Below are 19,859 nucleotides of genomic sequence, written 5' to 3'. Positions count from 1 at the left end.
TGACGAAGCACACACAAAAGAGACTTCATAGTGACTTAAATAGGAGCAAAGCTCACTGGTGGAAGGATCTGATCGACGGGGGACAGCCACACACACACTTTCTCCTATAAAGGAATTGAAAGAATTAGTGCCCTCGATGAGGACCCGTTGCAGGACCCGATGATATTCTAGCACAAGTATTCAAAGTGTTGCTCCAACCTCAGCCAGACCTACTTATCGAATATTGAACGCTTGCCTTAAAGAAGGCATTTTCCCTTTTCGTTGGAAGATGGCAAGGCTTACGCTGATCAAGAAACGGAAAGGCTACCCTAAGTTGCTGTCTTCATACCGTCCACTCCGCATGCTTAACATTGCCGGAAAACTGCTCGATTATCTGCGGAATCGCTCCCCGCTCCATGAAACGTTAGAGGGTCTGTGGGGAATGGAGTTCAAAGGGATCCATCCTAAGGCCGGACCTTTGCAACGGTTGCTATGATAGTCTGCTTGGACTCGACATGCCTGAGATGTCCGGCCTGGTTGGTTATCCAGTTGATGCCGTGGCATTTGTTGTTGGATGCACTGACGTACAGGCGGAAAGCGGACTTGGCATATTCATGTGAGGGATAAGCCGATGGATGATCGCTCATCGTTTCAACTTTACAATGGAAAAACCCGCAGTAGCCATTCTGACTAAAAGGAATTTCCTACCCTGCGCCACATATCGAGCGGCCAATCGACTAAAAGCCACCGGTAAAGTACTTTGAACGATGAGCTTTTGCGAGCAAATCAAAGCAGCAGCGGACAGGGCTGCATATGAAGTTTCGGTCTTAAGTCGGCTAATGGCAAATATTGGGGGCCATACGTCTAGCAAGCGACGTCTCTTAATGACTTCAAAGCAGTCTGTTCGACTCTACGGCGCAGAGATATGGGTTAGCGCCCTTGGCTAGGAAGTATATCGTAAGTGCCTTGGGCAAATGCAGAGGCGGGGAACTTTACAGGTGGCGTCAGCGTACCGCACTATCCCTGGTGGTAATTGCCCATTGCCCTTCTTGCAAAGGAGCGGAAAACCATATACTAGTATCAGGGTACAGAGGCAAATGGACTGCATGCATGGCTCATTGGCAACTTTAATGAGTGGTTAAATCAGAAGCAGCAGACTGACTATTTCCTTACCCAGCTCTTAAGTGAGCATCGAAGTTTTCAGTCTTACTTGCGCAGTATTAGAAAGGCACGATCTCATAGCATTCATCACACCCTCTTTTCTTGTATAAGGTGAATGGGAGTCGTCTTCAACTCTATTTAAACCCTGGGGATCTCTCACCAGACAACATTGTCGAGGAGACGTCGAGGAGCGCTGGCAAGTGTAACCATGTTGCGCATTATGTTCAGGCTCTTGTCGTTGCAAAGAAGATAGAGCTTGACCGTTGGTGAAGGGAATTTCCTGATTTGAAGGCTGGACAAAGCGAGGGAGTTCAGGGCTGGGCCGAAGTAATGTGACAAACGGGTAGGCTAACTCTCTGAAGATGGGGAAGTGTTTAATTGATAGTCCGACGACGTACCGTTGCGCAAATGTATTAACCCCTCCTACCCCAAAAAAAAAAGACAAATAGGGCAGACAAGGCAAAATTGTCCATCCTTATTTCCAAGTAAAGTCCGCTACCACCTCCCAGTTGGTCGCAATGGATAACCATGAGTCAGCCTGTTGGTGAACTAACGTGAGCGGCGACGATGACGATGACCCGAAAGGGGGGGAGCTTGTGAGCTGACAGGTATGACATTCTGTGACCTTATCTATTCTGAGGCTAAGGTTATGTCTACCTCCATATTAATAATAATCTTAGCAAGGATACAAGCCATTCAAAGCGATGATACCATTAAGTTGACAGTGCAGGCCCAGTCAGAATGGACTCCAAACTGGCGTCTGATCTCGGCCCTGAACACAAACTGCCCTAAAGATTTTTTGTCAATCCACACCTGACATCCCTGGCCATAGATAGGGCATAGACAATCATGGGGATCATTTAAAGCGACTGCACTTTCTAGCGGAGATAATAGCATGCAACTGGGACACAGAATTCAATGACAAAAACAACAACAATAACACAATTGTGGCGATACCACCGCTATAAGTTGAAATTTTTCGAAGAAGCCGTCATGCATCACGTTCACCCACTATAAATCCCTTTGCAAGAAGCGCAGAGTTACTAAGGTCACTAGTCAGAAAGGTAGCAGCACCGTGGTGGCAAGGGCAGATAAAAATGGGGGCGCATGATTTTCAAGGTCGGAAAATACGTCACAAGAAAAGATGGGATCCGAGCAGTAGGTCATAAATGGACTTCACCCAAAGGAAAAAGGAAGATGAAGGAAGGCTGCTCCCGAACGTAAAAGTTGCCATATCGATTATAGATTTTGCAATATGCCAGCGCAAGTGCACCGGGGAAAGTCGAGGAAAGATACTTCGGAGGAGATATCGGTCGGAAAACTTACTAAGGTCTCTGAAGGAATCTCGGAAGTCATAGAGACGGAAAGGACGAAATCGAGTAGGGAAGTAGACCTGCTGCTCAATAAAGAGGAGAAGCTGGACGATCCAAACCCACATCTTCTAAGGATTAGTGTGGACAGCGACTTGGTGGAAAGCGTATTGTGGGGGGGGGGGGGGGGAGGGTCCGGTTTGGTTGATATTCCGATAATGGAGAAGAGCTCGAAACACTAACGGAGCCAATGGCCAGCACTAAGCTAACTCAGGTAAACCTCGACCATGTGAATGTTGCATCTGCAGTAATTGAATGGGTAAATTCCAAGCATAACATTGGAATAGCGCTGGCTCAAAAGCCCTGTGTGTGCCAGAGGAAAATACGCGGTCTGCAAGAAGGGAGCATGCAGGCAATTTAGGACTCATTTCCATCTACATGAGGAGTCATCATTCTTAATCGTCATCTAGAATATATATGTCTTTCAAGGGTCATGACCCGAGAAATTGTGCCTGTCCAAGTCTCGCAGGAAGCCGCGGGGAGGACTCGACGAACAGCCATGGTATCGGACTACTTCCCATGAAACAACATTGAGATCCCACCGGAACTAGTCGATAGACTGATGAAGTACTGTGAGAGGAAGGTGCTATCACTTCTTCTCGGCTGCGATGCCAACGTTCATCACGAAATCTAGGGAAGCAGCGACACTAATCGATGAGGCGAGTACCTTCTGGAGTTTATTCTGAGCAATAACTGAAAAATATAGAACATGAAGAACACTTTAACATTCCAGACATAACTTTAGGGAATACTCTGATACTGAATAATCAGATTTGGAGCAACGTTCTGATAGAGCAAGCCTTTAGTCGCCTCTCATTTGCGGCTGAAGCTTCCTCATTTCGAGTCTTTCTCTCCAGTTTTCTGGAAGAATTTCAAGTTTCAAGTTCCTCTCATTAAGAGAATTGTTGTACTATCCCTTCAAGCTGACTGCGACACTGCCTCTGGGACAGGTTTATGGTTGCCTTAGCCTTGCCACCTGTTTCAATTCTAATAATAGTCGAAATGTGGTAAATAATTTCTTTATTGTACCCAATCGCACGAGCAGGAAAAGCAGCTATCTGGAAAGAAAAGACGTTTTATTTTGAGAAGATGCGTCTTCTGCTGGATTATCTGCATTGCATATGGACATACATATGACATCTGCTCTTATACCGAAGGATCGAAGTCAATTCACATGCTACCATGTGTATTCTCAATTAATACAGGGTGCGGCAGCATAACTTCCTTTTTTAAAATGCGCACCACTCAGTTAGTTGATGTCATAGCGGAGCGCTAGTGGTCTCGTTCAATAGGGGATACTGCAAAGTTTTGTCCCGACATAGTTCAGTCGCCATGATGCGTTGGAATAGTGAGGAGCGTGCCTTTGTCGTTGAGGTTTACTTTTCAAGCGGATGTTCGGTTATTGCAACACAGCATGCATTTCGGAATCGCTTTAATTTAGCCCCGTTGGCTCCCGTCCCAGACCGCAAATCAATTGTTACATGAGTCACTACATTCAGACAAACTGCAAGTGCGACAAAAGGAAGAACTGGAGTCCCTCGGCCCGTTAGATCACCTGAGAACATTGAAGCAGTGAGAGCGTCAATGTTGCGATGGCCACGGCGTTCTGCGCGCAAACACGCATCTGCCCTTGGACTATCCGATCGTTCTGTGAGAAGAATTCTTCGTGATGATCTTCATTTTCATCCCTATAAGATGGCGATAGTGCAGGAACTTTCAGAACGTGACTTCAATTCTCGGATGAACGCGTGTGAGCTTCTTCTTGATGTCGTTCCCGAGGGTGCCATTGTTTTTTTTAGCGACGAAGCCCATTTTCATTTGTGTGGGTCGGTTAACAAACAAAACATGTGCTACTGGGCTGACACCAACCCTCGAGAATTGCATGAAAAGCCTTTGCATTCACCCAAAGTCACAGTGTGGTGTGCAATTTCCTCAGTTGGAATTATTGGTCCCTGGTTTTTTGAGGAAAATGAGGTTACAGCGACAGTGAATTCGGACCAGTATGTAAACATGCTACAGAATTTGTTTTTCCCACGGCTGGAAAATTTGGATTTGGGGGACACTTGGTTCCAACAAGACGGTGCAACAGCACACACTTCAAGAGCATCGATGGCTGTTTTGAGGAAACACTTTCCAGAACGCCTTATCTCAATTAGAGGGGATTTGGAATGGCTGGTACGCTCTCCCGATCTGTCCCCTTGTGATTTTTTTCTATGGGGTTTTTTGAAATCCCGTGTTTATGTGAACCGTCCAAGAACCCTACAAGATTTGAAGACCAACATCATCATCATCATCAACGGCACAACAACCGGTATCCGGTCTAGGCCTGCCTTAATAAGGAACTCCAGACATCCCGGTTTTGTGCCGAGGTCCACCAATTCGATATCCCTAAAAGCTGTCTGGCGTCCTGACCTACGCCATCGCTCCATTTTAGGCAGGGTCTGCCTCGTCTTCTTTTTCTACCATAGATATTGCCCTTATAGACTTTCCGGGTGGGATCATCCTCATCCATACGGATTAAGTGACCCGCCCACCGTAACCTATTGAGCCGGATTTTATCCACAACCGGACGGTCATGGTATCGCGCATAGATTTCGTCATTGTGTAGGCTACGGAATCGTCCATCCTCATGTAGGGGCCAAAAATTCTTCGGAAGATTCTTCTCTCGAACGCGGCCAAGAGTTCGCAATTTTTCTTGCTAAGAAGCGAAGTTTCCGAGGAGTACATGAGGACTGGCAAGATCATAGTCATGTACAGTAAGAGCTTTGACCCTATGGTGAGACGTTTCGAGCGGAACAGTCTTTGTAAGCTGAAATAGGCTCTGTTGGCTGACAACAACCGTGCGCGGATTTCATCATCGTAGTTGTTATCGGTTGTGATTTTCGACCCTAGATAGGAGAAATTGTCAACGGTCTCAAAGTTGTATTCTCCTATCCTTATTCCTCTTCGTGTTTGTGTTTGACCAGTGCGGTTTGATGTTGTTGGTTGAAGACCAACATCCAAGAAGAAATTGCCAACATAACACCTGCTATGCTAACAAGATTCATGACAAACGCCAGAAATCGGTTTACACAATGTGTGGAGAATGGGGACGTCACTTAACAGATTTGATCTTCAAAACAATGTAAATAAAAACTTTAGATATGCACCAACATTATAAAAAAGAAATAAATATTTTCGGATGCATACAATAGTTTTTATTGAGTTTTGAAAAAAGGAAGTTATGCTGCCGCACCCTATATATAATCCAAATACAATGATTATTTTTCAAGCTATTATGCAAGCGATTATATAACGTCAACCCTATGGTATCTGCTAATGTCGATTAATAAAATTATTAATTCCTGCAAAAACCCACAAAATTTATGAGGATTGAAAACATCTGTAATCTGTTAAGAAACTTTATGCTGGCTCCACATGTTTGGCATTTGCTGCAAACTCCAAATTTTTCCACAAACGTTTGGCGGACTAAACAACGCCATCCATACGTTTGGAAGTACTAACTGGATCGGATCTGCGCCAAGCCTGCACACGCCAAGTCAAACACTCTATCTACACGTTTGAATTTACGATGGCTTGTTAAGGTTTGGCAAACATGTGGATCCGACATTAAAGCATGAGGCATGAAGCCAAACGCCGAATGATTTTATTGTATAAGGAGGATCAGCTTTCTATTGAACCATAAGATCTAGATGGGAATCTTCTATCTACAACACATGGACTTCAATCTAAATTGAGATGTACCAAATGATATCGTGCAAGCATATGTATAAACACATATGTAGTTACTATACGTAAAATGTATAGATAATGATTTAGATCAATTCATTATAATCAGAAAAGCGTGAAAGATTCTCAGAAAAGATCAGCATTTAAAGAGGAACACAGAATCCGGAAACTATTAAAACATTTTAAAAATCTCAAAAATGTTGGAAATTCCAACATAATTTTCAAAATGAAATGTGGCTGGGATTATTCTACCAAAAATTACGGAATTTCCAGCAAATATGCAAGTGGTCCAGAAACGACAAATTTATCAAAGAATGAATCTCAACACGTGCCTAGTTACGGATGTTCAAAACTAATTGCTGTTAACAGAGCCTGTAAATATTTATATTATGAATAATTTAGTTCATTTTCAATTTTCCTGAAATACAATTAACCAAATTCACTCGATGTCAATTTTGAAAATGAATTCGAAGAAAAACATGTAACATTCGTATCAAATGGAATTAATTTGATGTCGATTTTGCAATTCGAGAATCTGGCACTTGCCAATTTTTAACCAGCTTTCCATGAAACTTTTCAATGCTAATTGGATGAACTTTGAATTTCTGCTTGAAATGCCGCAAATTGAAAACGAGTAATTATTGGACCAATTTGAGAGTAGACAAAGCTATTACCCAAAAATATTGTTAGGCATGGGTAATTACCCAATTTATTATGTACATATGTGATTCAATTACGTTGACGCCTTGAAACTTCTGGGTTTTCAAAGAATACAAATGTGGAAGAATCGTGAAATGAAATCCAAGACACGATGCAGAAACGGCCTCTGCAACCTTCGGGGTCACAAAGGCAAGTAAGCGGTACATCAATCGAGATACTTGACTTTGGAATGATGATCTTGAAATGAAGGTCCGTCAAAAAAAGGCCTCCACCAGAAGTTTCTTGACGATGAACCGCTCGCCAATTGGCAGATTTATGAGAATGCCAACCGGGAAGCAAAAAAGCGATTGCTGTCACCCGGGTGGCGCATTACAAAAATCTTTACGATAAACTGGACACTCGAGATGGTGAGACAGATTTGTGTCGACTTGCCAAAGTCGACGCAAACGCAACGGAGAGATGGCAAGAATATTTCGAGCCGATTTGAGCTGGACAATTTGATCATCCTCCACTTCCACAATCATTGGCGACGTTTGGAACAGTTCCACTTGTCAACGCAACTTGGTACTCAGAGGTGGCAGCGTCAGCCGAATCAAAACCAAGTGGCCGAGGAGAACCTCTAGGAATGGAAGACAATGATAGAGTGCCAAACTGACCGCGATGTCCTCCTGAGGAAAAACCAAGATCTAATGGAACAAATAAGTGATCTGAAGGCAACCTCTGTAGCGCTCACCGTAGTGCCCGGAGCAATCAAATCGGGCATTTCATCATCATCGGCAACATCAGCGGCGATAAGATCAACGTCGATAATGGCAACGTCGGCAGCAACAGTGGCAACGACGGCGACATCACCAACATCGGCAACGGCGTCGAAGCAACGACGGAAAACGGTTCAGCTCACTGCAACTGAAAAAGGAAAAAGCGACGATTTGGTTATCAAAGATACCAGCGACGAGGATAATACAGGAACGGCAACTTTGAAAACTAGAAAAGAAAAGAGAAAATTTAAAAGAAAATATGATTAACAACAAAGTCAAATCCGACGTAGCCAGTCCCAAGGCCGGTTGTGAAAGGAGGAGGGAGCCTGAATAGCTGTACGCCACCGCAATGTCTCAAGGGGTAGGTGAGGAAAGTGCAGGAAGTTTGCAGTCTCGCAGATTACTCACAGAAGAAGCTATCACACCTGGCAGTTAGGTATAAAATGCAAATCCATCTAATGAGAAGGAGAAATTTGAGGTCCGATACGGATAACCGGCGGGAGTCGTCTGACTTGGTAACTAGGTCGGGCTCCCGTAATGGACAGCGCGGCGTCAAAACCGCTAGTCGTGGAGCGGTTCGATGTTTACGTGCCATGACGGCCAGGAGCATTACTCTACCTGTTGCAGCTGTTTCACCACAATCCGTTGGGACTACTTCAGCAGCTTCGCATAGGTAGCGGATCAAGTGGACTGAGGAAATGAACCTCTCCATTATCCGCTCCTACTACGAAATAATGGCGGAGCGGGTAAAACATCTACCGCCCTTGTTGTACCAGAGATTCGTCGAGCGTTTCCCGTGATTCGCGCACGTGACTGTGCAGCGAGTCGCAGAGCTGTACCCGGCCATCATCAGGGAACATATTCGACTTGAGGTCATCGCGGAAACTGGTGACCAACAGTCGATGGGGGCAGAGGCGGCGGCATCAACAACACCACGTCGCACTGCAGGCAACAATTTCAGTACTCGCTGAACGACTCTTCTCCACCGTCCAGCTGAGGTTCGGGACGAATTCCAAAGGGCGTGAGTAGAATATTCGCAAATGGATCCATTCATCATCATCATCAACGGCGCAACAACCGGTATCTGGTCTAGGCCTGCCTTAATAAGGAACTCCAGACATCCCGGTTTTGCGCCGAGGTCCGCCAATTCGATATGCCTAAAAGCTGTCTGGCGTCCTGACCTACGCCATCTTAGACAGGGTCTACCTTGTCTTCTTTTTCTACCATAGATATTGCCCTTATAGACTTTCCGGGTGGGATCATTCTCATCCATACGGATTAAGTGACCCGTGACACCGTAACCTCTTAAGCCGGATTTTATCCACAACCGGACGGTCATGGTATCGCTCATAGATTTCGTCATTGTGTTGGCTACGGAATCGTCCATCCTCATGTAGGGTTCAAAAATTCTTCGGAGGATTCTTCTCTCGAACACGGCCAAGAGTTCGCAATTTTTCTTGCTAAGAACCCAAGTTTCCGAGGAATACATGAGGACTGGCAAGATCATAGCCTTGTACAGTAAGCGCTTTGATCCTATGGTCAGAAATTGTCAACGGTCTCAAAGTTGTATTCTCCTATCCTTATTCTTCCTGTTTGACCAGTGCGGTTTGATGTTGTTGGTTGGTTCGTCTTCAGTGCTTACGTTGCCACCATATATTCTGTCTTGCCTTTATTGATGTGCAGCCCAAGATCTCGCGCCGCCTGCTCGATCTATATGAAAGCAGTTTGTACGTCTCGGGTGGTTCTTCCCATGATGTTGATATCGTCAGCATAGGTCAGTAGTTGGGTGGACTTAAAGAGGATCGTACCTCTTGCATTTACATCAGCATCACAGATCACTTTCTCGAGGGCCAGGTTAAAGAGGACGCATAATAGCGCATCCCCTTGTCGTAGACCGTTGTTGATGCCGAACGGTCTTGAGAGTCGGGATACCGAATTCTCTCATGGCCGCGTACAGTTTTACCCTGGCTATGCTATCCTAGGCGGCTTTAAACTCGATGAATAGATGGTGCAAATGTTGTCCATATTCCAACAGTTTCTCCACCGCTTGCCGCAGAGAGAAAATCTCATCTGTTGTTCATTTACCTGCACTGAAGCCTCTTTGGTATGGGCCAATGATGTTCTGGGCTATGCGGCCTAGCAAGATAGTGGAGAATATCTTATAGATGGTACTCAGCAACGTGATACCTCTATAATTGCTGCACTGTGTGATATCTCCCTTTTTATGTATGAGACAGATAATGCCTCGTTGCCAATCGTCAGGCATTGATTCGCTGTCCCATACCTTGAGCATAGTTGATGAACCACGTGGTGTAATTGATCGCCTCCATATTTAACCAATTCGACTGTAATTCCATCGGCTCCTGGCGACTTATCATTTTTTAGCCGATGAATTGCACGGGCTGTTTCTCCTAAACTTGGTGGGGGCAGTATTTGTCCGTCGTCTTCAGTTGGCGGGACCTCCAACTCGCCGATGTTCTGGTTGTTCAGTAGCTCATCAAAGTACTCAACCCATCGCTCCAATATGTCCATTCTGTCGGAAATCAGATTTCCCTCTTTGTCTCGGCAGGATGGGCATCGAGGTGTATAAGGCTTCATCCTGCTGACTTGTTGGTAAAACTTCCGCGCCTGGTGCGGTTCCTCCCTGTACTTTTCTAGTTCACAGACTTGTTGGTTCTCCCAGGCTTCCTTTTCCGTCTGTGAAGTCACTTCTCCACTCAACGGAGTTCGTGATAAGTCTCTGCGCGTGCCCGCGTTCTTTGAGAATGCAACATTACTCGGTATGCGGCATTTTTCCGTTCCGTTGCTAGCTTACATTCATCGTCAAACCAGATCCATTGCATAGATTAAGTATTCTCAGACTCTACGCATCTCCAGCAACTCCGAGAACTCTATCTCAAATCAGTGATGAGATTGCATCTCGGCTGTCTACTGATATGTCGTTGCTGCAATTAAATTCATTTGTGTATTGTGGAGAAGTTGCGGCTATCAGATTACACGGTCAGAAGATTCGCTTTCGCGTTATTGACGACCAAAGAGATCCCCCATGGAAAATTCCTCTGGAGCGCCGATGTAACTCACGAAGACAGGACATTGCTAGACTGACTCAGATCAGCACTCGCAATGCAACAGTCGAGTGAGAAATACTGGCTTCACTGGCTTATGCATTCTGGAAATTATTGTGGACGAAAACCGATCTGGAAAACGTCCAGCGGCGGATACGGACTTCTACGCCCAAATTCCGAATGCATCATCCAAACTATACTGCAGAGCGGATGAACCTGCCTCGTGACATCGGAGGCTGGGGCGAGGTTGACATGCAGCAGAACATCACTACAAAGTCGACTCTTTACGCGCTTAATTTTACAGCAAAAACCAGGGGAGTTCCTTGCATGTGGCTGTCTGTAAGGCAGAGTATGGGCTAACTCCACTTTACTTGAAGGATCGACCTTTCAATTCTTTGGGTGGGGTGAAATCAGACCAATGAATGAAAGTCGAAGACAATGCACAGTAAACACGTGAATTGTCTTAAGCAACCATTTGGCGATTTGCATTTGTGAAACAGACGGCTGTGTACTGAGGAGCTGATGGATTCATGTGTGCCATTCAGGATGGCGTGGCTTATAAGCAGCTTATAATAAAACAGCGGGTGGAGAACGACCAGTGCAGAAAATTTATATGTGCGCATCTATTAGAGATGTTGGATCTTATCTTATTATTTCTGTCTGCACTGTAATGGCAGCAGTGCAATGCATGAACAGCCATGATATATATAAAGTGATTCACCAAAACCTTCCATACAAGCATGGGCTGATCACTGGAACATAGTTCTGCTTACAGAATGTACTGGGACGGCAAGTTCTAAATCCGTGGTGACGAAGATGAACTGTGAGCCACGGGCTCGCGAAATCAAAGAAATTTGTCGTCGCAAGAAAGTGATCCGATCCCTTCATTAGCTTCTCACTCTTCAATCTTCTGCAATCGAGCACATTCCTGGGTTAAAAATAATCGTGATTGTAAGTAATGCGGGATGCGGTGCTGATTAGCTATCCGCGATAGAATTCAAATATTACTCACATCGCAGATTCCCTGAGCTTCAGGTTAAGATCTCCCTTTTTGATGCCGCTTACTTTCAAGTTGTTCACATGGATCCTTTCACTGATATTTTGTTACTTTTGATTTTTGAAGGAGCAAAAGGCCCAATTTTCACGCTCGTTATCCAAGAGACGTCTCTTTTTCCGTTCCTTAATCTTCAAGGCGAAATTATATACGCCAATAGAATTTCTGATTTTCACTCCCTTCAAGACAACGCAGCAGCCCTTTTCACTACCAATCTCCTCCTTCCTATCTCCCGCTCATCAGCTGTCTTCCCGACCAGCCAGTCCTGACCCCCTTCATCCTCAGTCCGCTAAACACGGCCTTGGACTTAGAAGTTCATGCCGCCTCAGTAACAACAACAATATCGCCACCATCGCTCAAAGCAAAAGAGCAGCTAGAGCATACCCCCAACAGCACAGTGATCCCTCCGGTATGCCGGAACATTCCGTTCCAAAAACAACAACAACGTCTCAACATTATATAGGTATAAACAAATGAGATGAATGTACATTATTAGAGTATTCGCTTGCACTATTTGGCAAATTAAAATAAAATTTGGAATTGTGCAAATGTAAATAAATTCTTGGATTTAGGGGAAAGGGACCAGTAGTAAAATAAATAAAATTACTGAATCTAAAAGGAACATATTGAAGTGGAAAGTTAAAATTGGAATGTAAGGATCGGAACTAGTAAATCGGGAAAACTAAGGAGTATTAGGACGGGAGAAAACGGAGGAATTTTGTATACTATTACATGTATTCTTAGTCAGGCCGTCCCAGGACAAGGCAAATAAAAGTTTGCCTATTTTGCAAGCCGCAGCCACTACAAGGCGCTTCAGTGGAGTTGCATCTACATTATTATTATTCTGTTAAGGGAAAGTCGCACCGCGTCCTTGAAGAACTATTGTGCCCCTTTTACTGGTTATAGTGTACCTATTGATCATAGTACCTCAAGCAGGCCTGTAACCGTTAGGAACTTTAGTATGTTCCCCACTTCCAGATGTTTCAGCTTTGCATCTGGTATTAAGTGTTCTCCCAGATGTATCGACCTACTTTGCACAAGTGCCGGACACTGTCCCAGGACGTGCATAGAGGTTTCGTCCTCCTCCTCACAAAACCTGCAGGCAGTGTCCGTAGATATCCCTAGCTTCCCTAGGTGATAGTTCAGCCGACAGTGACCAGTGAGAATTCCCACTATGATTCGGAGGTTCTTTTTGGTGAGGTTTAAACAATCCTTTGTACGCATGGGTTCGTATCCCCCAATAAGCACCCTGGACTGCTCCATCCCTGGTAGGCCCGCCCAGTATAGTTCCCTCAACCGTTTCTCTTCGTTTCTTAGAATCATGGTCCGTGTAAAGGGGTCCCTGCTCCCTTCTTGGCTAGTTCATCCGCTGCCTCGTTACCTTCCAACCCAGCATGGCCTGGAACCCAGAGTATCCAGACCTTGTTGGACGAGCCGAGTGTATTCAGTCTCTCAAGGCATTCCCATACCAGTTTAGAGTGCACCTGGTTGGACTTAAATGCCTTGATCGCTGCATCTACATGGTCAGTGGTTATTTTGGATTTCGCACTGGCTCTGTCCTCATAATTATGGTTTTTCTAAAAGCGGAAAACACTTTCGCAACAAAGGAACCACTACTCAGAATGTTCTGATAATACTAAACTACCAATTTCTTCCAACACGTCACTTTGTACTTAAAGAAATCAACTTTCAAAGCAAATTTACAATCCCATTACATTCACGCTGATCCTTAAATTACAATAAAACTAATGTATAGAGGATATACTGAAGCATTTCCGTTTCGCCAGCCTTGAAAGCCTTCTATAATTTTCCACTAGATTTCACTTTCAGCAGCTTAAGATTGGATTTTATTACAGCATCGTCATCACCCAGAAACAGTTTGACGCTGCTCTCAACAAGCGTGTTCCTTTTTCTTACACTCACAGGAGTCACTTCCCAGAAAACCATTCCTTTACTTTCGATGATGCCTGCTCCTGGCGCAGTATATCTTTATATATATGTATGTGCGATGGCGTGAAACCGTTTAAACATTTTTTATTAGGTGCTATCTAAAATTCTTGCAGCCATCTAATTTTCATGTAAAATTATGGACTTTTGAGTACTCCGCCCCCTAACCTCCAGAGCGTTTGCTTTCCTTGACAGCCCGTTTGTACTTATCGTTCTATCAAGGGTAGTCATAAAAGCAAAATAAAGGGAAAAATCGTCAAGTCATAATTTTCTTAGAATTGATACCACGGCCCGGCACTTTCCATCAGAATAATTTTCACTTCGTCGTCCTTGAAGTATTCTTTCAGCTTCAACGGTTTGACATGCGGCGCGACACCATCATTCATGTGGCCAACATTTTTTACAATAAAAATCCTGTTAACTCTGAAATTTGCCTGTGAATGTTTGACGATTATGTAATATTTTATGATTTCATTTTAGAATGTTTGATGACGTGGCACGACCCTCTTGGATATCTTTCACGCGGAGGAATCTTCCCAAGGATGTCTTCGGAAATCTGAAATGGATTCCGGAAAATTTTGAAGCTATTAAAGTTTATTTTTAGGTTCGCCTGAAATTACTTGGTACTTGCGCTCTGTCAAGTTCATACTATACAAGTGTCAATCAAATTTCCCGTATTTTGAATAGGTGAACAATGAACGGGCACACGCTTATATGTATATATGTAAGTTGCTCACGTTTTCTATGCTGAGAAATTATATTCAACTTTTCAAGAAAATTGAAGTCTTGGAAAGTCTTTCCAAATGAGCCATAACCGTCATCCACGTGTGATCCTATTTCTGGATCTAATGTAGATCCTAAAATAGGGCCACACGTGGATGGCCGGTTATGGCTCATTCGAAAAAAATTCTCAAGACTCCGCATATACGAAAGGCTGAAGCTTTTGTAGGATAATATAATAATCTATCAAAGTATATGCGGTGACTAGCTAACATCTCAGAAATAAAAACTATGACTTTCCCCTATCCTTATGTGAAGTGTCAAAGGTCCTCGAGAAACAAAAATCAGATTTCACACTTCTTAAAAACGAGCCCCAGTCTCTTTAGTCCATTTCCATTTCGGCATTACTTCGCAGGGGGATTACCTCAGACACTTTTGCTTTTTGTTCTTTAAGCTGTCAACCCTACTTCCTTCAGTAGCCCCTTCCTGTAGTTTTGGAACGGAAGAAACCTAATCTAGTTTGTTAGAGTGCAGCATCTCTGTAACTATACTCTGCGAGCACACGTTCGTGCCTGCTCTGTGATCAACAAAATACCACTGCAGTTAGGACAATTCAACAAATCATCCACCTCAAAACGTTGAAGATTCTGCCTGTAGCAACTGTTGAATCCCATGGAGATCATATGTATGTATTTGGACTCAACCCACATCTTAATGTTGGAAATGAGCCGATGGGTCCACCGACCTTTCGAAGGCCCGTCCCATCTGCTATGCCAGTCTTGTCTTGTCTGCCACTACCAGTACGGTCTCATCTGAAGTACTTCTAAAAGAGCTGTAGCCCTTAAAAACCATCGGCCGGAGGACTGAATTCAACAACGAACCGCCTAAACTGTTCGAAAGCCAATATCCTTCAAAATGTTTGGATGCACCGCTGTAACCTTACCTGCCTTTTGACACAAATACCTTGGGTGCGCCTAAAAACCTCTTCCTCTTCTTCCTCCGTTCGTAATAGTGAGACATTTCTGAGAAGAACGCCAAATATCCTGGAACATCTATGTCAGCCAACGTGACTCTGATCCCAGTTGGTTGAGTGAACATGTTTTTGACATCCAATGCCAATGCAACACGTCAACCGAACCAAAAATTCAACGCATTGATGTAAATGACTCTGTGAATCATCTTCTCGACACTATCCAAGAGGCAGTTCAAACGATGTGATGCTGGATTACCTGGTGTCTTACTGGGTTTGTAAATTAATAACAACTTTTACTTTTTCCGCTGAGCAGAGAAAATTTTAGGCACGTCTCGAAAATGTGGACAACGAGGTCGGTCCTAGTCGCCACTGGCAACTTCAAAGTATTGTTAAGGATGACATTCGTCCATTCCATGGTACCATTTACCTCTCCCAGTCTCTGGTGATATGAAAACAGAGTGTCAAAAATTTCATCCAGCAATCACCGGAAAGTCAGTAGGGAGATCTTTGCGGCCATTTTAGTCCGATCCTGTAAGGCAATGTTTTATAATGGCATCTTCACACAACTGGCTAAAGATATTTTTTTTTTCTTTTTCGAATGGCAGCTGCTCTAGTCGATCGTTGCTACTGGGGTTTCCTCAGATTGGGTGACTTTTTCTGTGACCATCCCATTAAGCAATATTTCGGGTTCGCGTGTGACGCAAAATATGTTTCGGTAAGGAGCTTTTGTCGTCTATTAGGGTAACCTACCGGACATTGTGATCTCTACGCTGATAAGATGGTGTTTTCGACATACTTCAGCTCCTTGAATATTCTTTCGAAAAGCTTGCCTCACAGCTCCATTATTTAGCGATATATAACTCTAGGGCGATCTACTTGCGCGATGCTAGATTCCACTACACGGCACAATCCACAATTGAACCCTTTTTCAATATAGGACAGAAAGGTTTGACCACCCTCTTTCGTAAGCGGTACCCGCATAATATAAAGCAGTTGTTTTGGATGCCTTACTGGTTCAAATGATCGCTGAAAGCCACGAATTTGAACTGCACCCCATTATCAGACGTGATCGAGACGAAAATTCCAAACATATGAAAGATTCTCTTCTTCAAGTATTCAGTCAGCACGTTCGCGGTAAACCGTTTAATTGGCTTCACAAATGAAAACTTCGAGAGAGAATCGAGACCGACTATTGCTCCTATATTTCCGGCGCGAAATCTGCGGTATGGGCCGATTAAATCGATATACAAGCGTTGAAGCACCCGATCGTAGATGAGCGCTTTCCCAATAAAATCTGGAGCGTTTGGCTGGAAGCTTTTGACGTCTTCCACATTTCACAATTGCGGATGTAGTCCTTGACCTGTGAAACCATTTAAGGCCAATAAGACCACATCCGCAGTCTAACCAAGGTTTTACCAACTGCCTCATGTACACTCACACACAAAGGATGATCATGGGCACGGGGGATTACCTCAGTCGTCAGTTCCTCCGAAATCCAAAGCTTCCAAGCCTGTTGTTCCTGCAGCTCACCTCTTGAAGCATTATTGTTTCGCTTGTCTACCAATCCATCGCGCACCTGCAGATCAGGAAGTTTATTGGAATTCTCCCTAATATGCTCGATCAGTGGCAAATAGTTCGCAGACCGAAAATGTGGCGCATCAAAATCCACGTCTGCGTTGTTCCCACTTATCTCCAAAGCATCCACCTCCGCTGGTGAATACATTCGAGATAAAGAATCCGGAACCAGATGTTGTGATCCCTTCCTGTGTTTGATGATGAACGAGAATCCTTGAAGCTTCAATGCCCATCTGGCCAGTCTGCCATGGAGGTCAGACTGGTTCATCAGCCATTTGAGCGAAGCGAGGCCAGTTACAATTTTGAATGTTATGCCTTAAATATACGCTCGGAATTTGCGCACTGCCTCCACCGCTGCCAGACATTCTCGCTCAGTGACAGTGTAGTTACGCTGAGGCTGAGCAAGCTTCTTCGACAGATACGCTATAAGAACTTCATTTCCCTTCTCTGTCTTCTGCATTAACACCGCTCCTATGCCATGTTGGCTTACATCACAATGTATGGCGAAAGATTTGGAGACGTCGGACCGAACAGAGACTCGTTTTCAGAGCGTCGAAGGCCGAGATGGCTTCCTTAGCCCAGCAAGACTGACGCTTCCTTTGAAGCATGTCTGTCAACGGTGCAGTTAGCGAAGTATTTGACGCTTTTTGGCCGCGGAAAATGTTTGATGACGTGCACCTTGTCAGTACAAATAGTCCCATTGCTGATGATGTGCCCCAGGCATCAAGCTTCCATCATGACAAATTTTCAAGTCGTCAAGATATAAGAAGACTTGATGACGTAAGTGGGCAGGGATGACTTTGTCCAGGGTCGCTGCATGGTTTGAGGTGCTTTGCAGAACCCAATCAGCATGGCATGAACTGATAGAACGGTCGCCCTGGAACGGAAAAAGCAGTTTTATCATTGGATGCCTCATCCAAAGGAATTTTCCAGAAAGCATCCTTTCGATCTAGACTCGTGATGAGAGGTAAAAGATAAACGTCCTTCACGGTGACACTGTTCACCTTACGCGCATCAAAGCAAAGCCGCACTTTATCAGGTTTCACTAAAAGGGTGACTGGCACAGACCAAGCGCTTTGCGATTTCTCGATGATTCCCGAAGCCAGCATCCGAGCAATCCCTTCATAGAGGAAATTTCGATGGTGGGAGAGACAGAGAAGTGTCTCTGTTTGATTGGTTTATTATTCTCGACATCCATGACGTGTGTTGCAAGACTTGTACGTCCTTAGCCCACCGACTCAAAAAACGGAAAACCATCAATGATAGCCTCGAACCTTTCTCGCTGGTATGTTGTCAGCTGGTGTTGATTGCCGTTTTCGACATTTTCTATCGAACATACGAAAGGTGCAAATAGGTCCTGTGCGAATCCAAACTTGCGCACAAAATCAGCACCAAGGTTTTGGGTTAAAGATGGGATTAGGAGGAGCGTCATTGATTCCGTTCAATCAGCCGACATTCCGCCTACTGTTGAGTAGCTAGTCCCGCCGGCCGTCCTGGGATCGATGCGTAATCTCTCACTTGTACCCACTGTCATCAATAATTTCCCGGGCGAAATCCGAAGCCAAGCATCAATCAGTACTGAAACACGTTTATCCAAGACTGTGACATCCGCATACGGACGACTCCTCTCACTTTAGCTAAGGTTACATTTAGGCATGTGATAATAGACCAACCCGAGCCCAATGGGGCATGCCTCACACAGACTCCACAGTGAAACGACGTAACCTTCGCGTCGGAATCACTGGTGTCGCTGGTGGAAGGATGGCGAGGTAACTTCTCGGCATCAATACATTTCCTTCGAAGTAGTAGACACAAACTCTCGGTGTGCGACACCCCGGCACTCTTTCTGTGCATGGAACGTCGCGAAAGTCAACACCGGGAGGTTTGTCGAAACTCTTGGAACAGGTGGGGCTGCGCTGGAGGGTACTCCTGGGGGTGGTGGCGCTGCAACTGATATAATACTATCGTAAATTCAGTTATGGAGCTGATAACGACGGCTTGTGTTGGTATTCCAGCAGAGGTATAAAAACTGGTATTCCTACGCCGGCCAGACCTACTGCTCGGCCACTGAACTCGACGGGTGGTGCTCCTAGTAACGCTTGACGTCAGAAACGCCTTTAATTCCGTAAGATGGAAAGACATTCGAGGCACACTAGACAATACTTTTCACGTGCGAACTATCTCTTACGGATATTGAGGGACTATCTGGGGAATCGCTCCCTGCTCTACAAAACACTAAAGGGTCAGAGGAAGATGGAGGTCGCGTCTAGGGTAGCACAGGGATCCATCCTAGGGCCGGACCTCTGGAACGCTACCTATGATAGTCTACTTAAACTCAATATGCCAGAAGAGTAGCGTCTGGTCGGTTATAAAGATGATGTCGCGGAGCTTGTTGCTGGACTCATTGTCGAACAGGCGCAAAGCATTGATGCGACGGGTAAGCGAATGGATGACTACTCATGGTTTCAACCTTGCACTGGAAAAAAGCGAAGTACTCATCCTGACTAAAAAGAGAATTCCGACCCTGCGTCCCATATCGTTCGGTGAGTGGATAATCCAGTCAAAACCAGCGGTAAAGTACCTCGGGCTAACCCTTGAGTCAGAGATGAGTTTTTCTGAGCAAATCAAAGCAATAGCGAACAAGACTGCAGCTGGAGTCTCGACGTTAAGTAGGCTAAAAGCAAATACTAGGAGTCCTACGTCTAGCAGGCGACATCTCCTGATAAGTTCAGCGCAGTCTGTCCTGTTCTACGGAGCATAGGTATGGGCTGACACTCTTACTAACTATATCGTAAGTGTTTGCGCGAGACGGGGAGCTTTGCGGGTGGCGTATGCGCATTGCACTGTCGTCTGGTGATCGCGGTAGTG

The sequence above is a fragment of the Hermetia illucens genome, chromosome 3 (assembly GCF_905115235.1).
Source record: "Hermetia illucens chromosome 3, iHerIll2.2.curated.20191125, whole genome shotgun sequence".
Taxonomy (NCBI): Eukaryota; Metazoa; Arthropoda; class Insecta; order Diptera; family Stratiomyidae; genus Hermetia; species Hermetia illucens.
Note: the sequence above shows the minus strand (reverse complement) of the source record.